At 34.1% G+C, this 7,332-nt stretch overlaps 1 long non-coding RNA gene across 4 annotated transcripts; it reads right to left on the bottom strand.

The window, feature by feature from the left end:
- Window positions 1–323: 323 nt before the first annotated feature.
- LOC139876585 (uncharacterized) lies at window positions 324–5,659 on the bottom strand. 4 transcript variants are annotated; one of them, XR_011768195.1, is made up of 6 exons: window positions 4,584–5,659; window positions 3,942–4,492; window positions 3,566–3,721; window positions 2,958–3,304; window positions 1,762–1,902; window positions 1,384–1,408 (listed from the first exon to the last, which is right to left on the bottom strand). It is a non-coding gene; the product is annotated as an uncharacterized lncRNA (long non-coding RNA). The 4 variants fall into 4 exon arrangements; XR_011768197.1 differs by having other exon boundaries at window positions 1,762–3,304; window positions 4,584–4,643; window positions 4,931–5,659; XR_011768196.1 differs by lacking the exons at window positions 1,384–1,408; window positions 1,762–1,902 and adding an exon at window positions 324–663.
- Window positions 5,660–7,332: the final 1,673 nt, after the last annotated feature.

The following is a 7,332-nucleotide window of genomic DNA, read 5'->3' as shown; positions in this document are numbered from 1 at the left end:
ACTCCGTATTTTGCAACATTGTATACATATAATAATAATAGTGATGTTTCAATATTTACCATGTTAGTTCTGTAATTAATCTCATATTTCAGGGACAATTGTTTTTGTTATTTTTTTAAAACCTTTATTTTTTCGCAAATTAAGGGACCACTACTGCTCATTCGATTAACCGACCAAAACAACCCCGTAGCGAAGCACGAGTCTTTTTTCCTCGTTAGCCTTTATATACTAAAGGACTCGTTTGTCACCATCATTTGTGTCTTGTACATTGTCGTTTTAAACGGGTTTTAAACGGGTTAGGTATTAGTTATAGCATTTATTTCATATTCCTTGGTTTAAGGGTATGAAATAATAATGATAAATGATATATGATGATTATGTGAAGGATAATTATGTAAATTATCATCTCATAAGCTAGGATATTGATTGACTCAATTCAACCACATTACCCACGTTTGTTAACACTCGCGGGCCGAACCGTCGCTAGTTATGAGCTATTGCTCAAATATTACAATAGGCTTTTTGTTGCTTCATCCAAGTGTAATAGGCAGCGTAGTCGATATTTCTCGTAGTTTTGTTCTTAGCATGAACTTTGCATTCACCCAAGCGTGGCACTTATCTAACAAACGCTTTTAAGGCTGTCGTCAAATTTTATCTGACAAACTGTAACAAAAACGATCAGTAGCCCCAATGTTATTAACTAGAAGTACACTTGGAAGAATATCAGCAGCAAAAGGTAAGGGGATTCCATCCTATGACCTAGAGGTAGCCAAGATGGGTGGGTCAAATAGGTAATGCATTGAAATGAGTCAAATTCAATTTGGGAAGAATTGAGAGTTTAGTCGACCCACAAAGATGATATATGTCCAATAGCAATGAATAAGTGATGCGTTAATTACGATTAAAATTTCAATATGAATCTTTAAATAAATTTACTTAAGAGGTTTCATGCATTAAAAACGGGTTTTGGCAAATTTTAGCCTATTTGACCAGTTCAAGATATAATGCTTGATAATCTAAAAACTAATAGTAAAAGGATACTGAATATAGTTGTACAAATCTTTCCAACTCCCTTCATTAACATATCAACACCTGAAAGAAAAATAGAAAAACAGTCAACATTAACATTAACCAGGGTTATTTGAAGCGGTTTAAACAGTATCCAAAATCATCTATCTATTATCTATTATTTCTTATAAATTTCCAGTCAGGAGAAATCAAAACATGTATATAGAAAAATTACAATGCTCATGCTAATTTACAACTTGCATATGATGAACAAAATACGTTGATTGTACCTCCTGGGTGAAATTTCATGTATGGTGTATGATGTTGTAAACACGGCCTTTGAGATCGGTCCACATTGAGTCCTCTGTATTGTATTGTATTGTATTGTTTAACTTCAATCCTAAAATCAAGTTTTACATCCAAACAATAAATAAATTTTCACCATCATAAGATTAAGAACATTAGTGAGTTTTTTTTTTTTTTTTTAGCATGTGTAATCATAACTACTTTTTAACTCAAAGATTTGTGACTGAACATTGGCTGGACAGAATAAATTCAATTACCATATACAAAATGGTTTCTGTAATCACAAGGTAAAATAAAACTAAAATACATGTCTTTTTCTTCTTCTTTGTAAACTAACAATTACTTTTGCGAAAATTACAAATAAGGTGCAATATTTTGAAACAACAAATTGATTCAGATCAACATTTTGCACTTAGCAAAAAATTAAAGAATAAGCAATTGAATTACCAGAAAGATCAGGATGTGCGCATGTAAGCTTGTGCCAATCCACCTGGCTATGACAAATTTGGTAAGGAACCTTTGCCTGAGCGGCTGGTTTCTTCACACCCGCTCTGTGTCCCGCTGATGTACTAACCGAACTTCCAACATCTAATATTGACTTGTCGTTTGACCTTTTTTTTGAACATTGTACAACCAACTAATTAAACAATACAACCAACTTTATTGTTGTTACTAATATGGCACATATTAATGAACTGTACTTTTGGCTCGATTGGAGGGTTTTAATGTGTTTAGCATGGATTATGGTATCAGTCACCATTGCGACATACCTCATATACAAATATGAGAGACTTCTATATAAACAAGAAATTAAGCCAGAGTACTTGCATCTACTATTTATTTCTTGTTGATATACAAGTGTTTCATTCTTGCATATCAGGTATGTCGCAACGCAACGGTGACTGATACCATGATGCATGCTAAACACATAAAACCCTCCGCCAAAAGAGTGGTTCATTTATATGTGCCATGTATAATGTTGTTGATAATCTTCTTAGTAAAAACAATAAAGTTGGTTGTATTGTTTAATTAGTTGGTTGTACAAGTAGTCACAATAAAATGACTATAAAGCTTTTTATGTGTTCCTTATATATATATAGAAGTGATATGCATGAACTCTCATGGTTATCACAGATCACTCTTACCTAAAGCTTTCTCTATACACAAATGAGATACCCTACTAACGTAACTAGTAATTCTTTTCTTTCTCCATACAAAAATGCTCTATCTATACACAAAGGGAAGTGATATGTACACAACCCAAAATTGTTATGTACACAACCATAATGCTTTACAGTGTTGTACAGTACAGCACTGTAAAGCATGATGGTTGTGTACATAATAACAATTTTGGGTTGTGTACATATCATTGCCCACACACAAATGAGATACCTTAGATATGTAACTAGTAAGGGTGTGTTTACTTGGGACTTAAGTGGACTTAATGTTATGCAGGAATTATTCGGTTAGTACATAGGGTTGTTGTTTACTGGGGGCTTTATTTTTAATTCCAACTGTGTCAACAGATTATTCGGTCATCGAACAATTAGCACTTTTCCCCATCCAGCTGATATGCTTCCAATATTACCCACCGGGAAATCAAACGAAAAAGCAAATGAAGAGCGTGTTTCAGTATTTGATACCTGCAAATATTTCTCTGAACGAAAAAACGAAATACGGTCGCCATTGATTTTGCAGAAGATTTTTCGGTTAATTTAAGCCTGATTTAGTCGATGATTTTTCCATTTCATTATCCTTGTTCTCAAATCAACCTGATTTTGCCATTGAATTTTTGCTACTTACGTCGTTGAGAAAAGTGTTAAGAAAAAAGACACACCACATGTTTTTGTTGATGAGATTGAGAGATGTTTAGGGTTAACGAGGTCCGGTCCGGCCCGCGCGTTGCGGCTGGATAGTCGGTTTTGCACCATTTGAACATACGAGCGATCTTTAAACTGTTTGAGAAGGCCAGCAGCTTTGCCGCGTATATCTGTAGACAATGTCATACATTAAAACTAAACATAAATAATATGAGCTTACATTATAAAAGAAAAATAAACGATCAAAACTAAGCTTATTTTTTTCCTTTTTTTTTAATGGCAAACAATAAACAATAATATCACATATTTGCAAAAAGATCCCAAAACATTTCAGGATCTTGGACTTAAAACTGAAATTGGAATTGGTAATGGCAAGTGTACTTATGATTAGAAGTTATATAAAATAGACATATACAATCTTAAATATATACCTCGAATCTTCAAAGTGATAATCAGTACTTCAGTGGCTTTCATTGTTGATTCCATCATAAAAGATGGCAAAGGCTGCAAATATATTCATTGTGCTAAAACTGATACGTAGAAGGCCTATGTAGGCTTGTTTACAGTCCACTTGATCTCCTAATACACTACAACAATGAAAAGTCAGTAACCTTTAACCTTTAAGTTTAAAAAGTTAACTGAAGATCCTATCAATACTCTCCATCAATGATTCTATTCAAAATTGATGGCAAGGAGAATTATTTTTACTTTCCACAAACGCAAGAATTATTTTTCATTCGCTGCCACATAAGTTAAATGTTGTTGTCCATGTATACAATAGAATGATGATGTTAGATTTTTAGTTACCTGATTATGCAGCAGCAGTTGTGATCAAAAGGGTCGGCTATTTTGATAATTCGGCGTCTTCTTGTTCACCCTGGCATTATTATACAGCAATATCATATCATAGTGAATAAAAAAAACTCGTTCTCGTTTATCTATAAAATCCAGTAACATATTAAGATTTATACCAACGTAAAATGTATTTATGTAATTATTAATCATTAAATGATTAATGTAATTAATAATAACATTTATTTTAATAAATAAAATCAACTGAGGTTGGAAATATAGGCCGACGTTTGTGAATTTTTCGAGAATGGTTAAAAGGCAAAGTCATTGATCTCGATTCGATTCCTCTAACCACCTCTTTAAGATCTATTATCTCAACCAATTTTATACACACCTGTGCGACTATGTCTGAGCTATACAGCCAATTTAATGTCCAAATAAACTAATCCATGAACTTAGCTTACCCATATATACATACCTTTAGAATATAACGAAATACCAGAAGCACACATCCAACTACATCGTTATTGGGTCATCAGTCATACTGCTTGAACCTCCATCAGAAACTAAACAAAATAAGAAAAGAAAGTAAAACAACATCTCAGAAGTAAATCAAGCTGCAAAGATTAAAGTAAATAAAAAGGAAACAAAAAGTACCTCCCTCTTCCAATTTCTTCTGAGGCACTGAGTTGGTTAATTGAATCGAGTGTAAAACTCCTGTAACATCAACAACGCAAACAAAGGTGAAATGTCATAAGGCACACATAATAAGAGGTCAAATTACTATATAAGCTCCACCCAGCAGGAAGCTACTTTAATATACAGCCGAATGTTGCTGAATGTAACTTCTAGAGGTTGATCCAAGACATCTACCATCTATTATCATGTTGAAAGAAACTAACAACACACAACTAAAATGGAAAATAAATATATAAAAAAGCTAATAAAATTATTTTATATAAATATATAAATAAAAAATGCAAGATGTAATGAGTTATACGTACCATAGCAAAAGCAATGAATGTTGTTATCAGTAGAACATTGTACAGTGAAATCCGAACTGGAGAGGTCGGCTGCGGAGTTGCTAGTGCGGTACGATGTACGAAATTCCCTAAAAAATTTCAACCAAAGTGTTCACAAAATTGCTTAATTTTTACAACTGAAGTTTCCTAAAAATAACTTAAATTTTTCCACTTCATAATAAAGATCAATGTATGAGAAACTTTATGTTCTAAAATGTCCGACGATGTGTCATATGATATATTGTAAATACATTTACATGGGTACCATGTTCTCTCCAAATCGAAAGTGTACTTTAATATAGCATTTGTAATCAAGAATTAAACGATCAAGATGACCATAAACATTCTAATCTAACTTCAACATAAAACAAAATGGTAATATATATATATGTCACTTAAATGCAAAATAGTTGTCTAAACATCAGTTTAATGACACGTATATAATTATTATAGCTAAATAAAATAGGAAATCACCACCAATTTCTCTTCGCATCGAGACAAAGAGATACGAACACCCCGAAACCGAAATTTAAGCTGCAGTAAAACTCAAGAACAAATATTGAGATGTTAGACGCGATAACCAAAAACAGAATTCCGTAAACAATAAAATAGAAAAATCATAAATAAAGAGAAACAGTTAATTTTTAGAAGCATAAAGTATCAAGTGTAGATATCCAGTACTCAAAAAATTAAAAATTAAACACATAAATATCAAAATCAAAAATTAATTAACTAATTATCATCATCATCATCATGAAATCAAACTTGCTAATAACGAAATGAGCTAGGGTTTGATACGAACTTACAGTTAATAATCAAGTGTCATATCGTTTTAGGGTTTTGTTTTTGATGAAGAATGTCCAGAGAAAGAGAAATAAATTAGGTAAATAAAGATTGGGTTAATGTCGTTTGGTAGTAATCAAGCGACACAAATCAGAGGTAAATAAGTCATGTGATTTGAATGAAGATTTGTAATTAGAGGTGGAAAATCGAACGGAGGCAGGAGTTGTAAATCAAAGAGTTGCAGTTCAAAGCAATAGCATGCCTCGCAAGCCCATCCAAGGTAAGCTTTTAAACTCAAGATTTTGGGATTTGAAATCCAATCTTCTGTTTGGTTCAAGGTTTTCAAATCTTATAATTTATAATGCGAACCCAAAATGGGAACGCGATCGCAAAACAAATACCCGAAATCGAAACGTGAATCCAAAACGAGAATGCGACCGTGATACGCGAACCCAAAATTGAAATGTGAACCCGAAATCGTATGCGAACCCGAAATGGACAACGAAATGCCAACCCAAAACGCTAATCCAAAACGCGAACCCGAAATGCGAACCTGAAACGCGAGCCCGAATCACTTATCCGAAATGTGAACCCGAAACTCGAACCCGAAACTCGAACCCGAAATGCGAACCCGAAACGCTAACCCGAAACGCGAGCCCGAATCACGTATCCGAAATGTGAACCCGAAACGTGAACCCGAAACTCGAACCCGAAATGTAACCTGAAACGCGAACCCGAAACGCGAACCCGAAACTCGAACCCAAAACGCGAACCCAAAACGGGAACCCGAAAAGCGAACCCAAAATGCGAACCCGAAAAGCGAACCCGAAACGCGAACCCGAAACGTGAACGTGAAACGTAAATCGTAAACGTAAAATCATAGAACATGGGATTTCAAATCCCTCATGTATACAAAGGATTTTCAAATCCTTCATCTATGGGATTTCAAGTGATTTGAAATGCAAATCCCACGAACCAAATCCTCCAACCAAACATGGGATTTCATGGGATTTGAAATGCAAATCTCACGAAATCCCACGAACCAAACGCCCCCTAAGAAAAACAATAAACATGGGAAGAAGGATGATGTTTTTAGCAATTTTTAAAAGGACATGTTTGATAGTTTTTTTTAGAACAGCAGAAGAATTTTATTACCCACAAGCAAAGCGCCAGGGAAAGAAAACAAAAAATTACAAAGAGTCCAAAGGGTTTTGCAACCACAAGGACCAATTAACTTTATGTTTTTTATATCTAGAGAACAACCAAAAAAAGAAGAAACAATAATGTTATCCAAAACATGAGATTTTCTGAAAGCTTCATCGTTGAAGGTATAGCTGTTCCGGAGCCGCCACATGTTCCAAAGAGTCGAATACCAAATGCTTCTTAGAACCAAACGTCTCTTTCCTTGAATCTGCAAGCCATCAAACCAAGTCCACAATTCTTCCATCGAATCCCAACAATGAAGATTGCAACTTGTAATACAAGGGGTCTAGGTACTAAGGTTTCATCTTCACAAAACCCAACATGGAAGATTATAATTATATCCTCTTTTGGGAGTCATCCATCGGGTAATATTCTATCCGATTTAACAAACGTTAGAG

This window comes from Rutidosis leptorrhynchoides, chromosome 11, assembly GCF_046630445.1.
Source record: "Rutidosis leptorrhynchoides isolate AG116_Rl617_1_P2 chromosome 11, CSIRO_AGI_Rlap_v1, whole genome shotgun sequence".
NCBI classification, from domain to species: Eukaryota; Viridiplantae; Streptophyta; class Magnoliopsida; order Asterales; family Asteraceae; genus Rutidosis; species Rutidosis leptorrhynchoides.
This window is presented reverse-complemented; position numbering and strand designations above follow the sequence as displayed.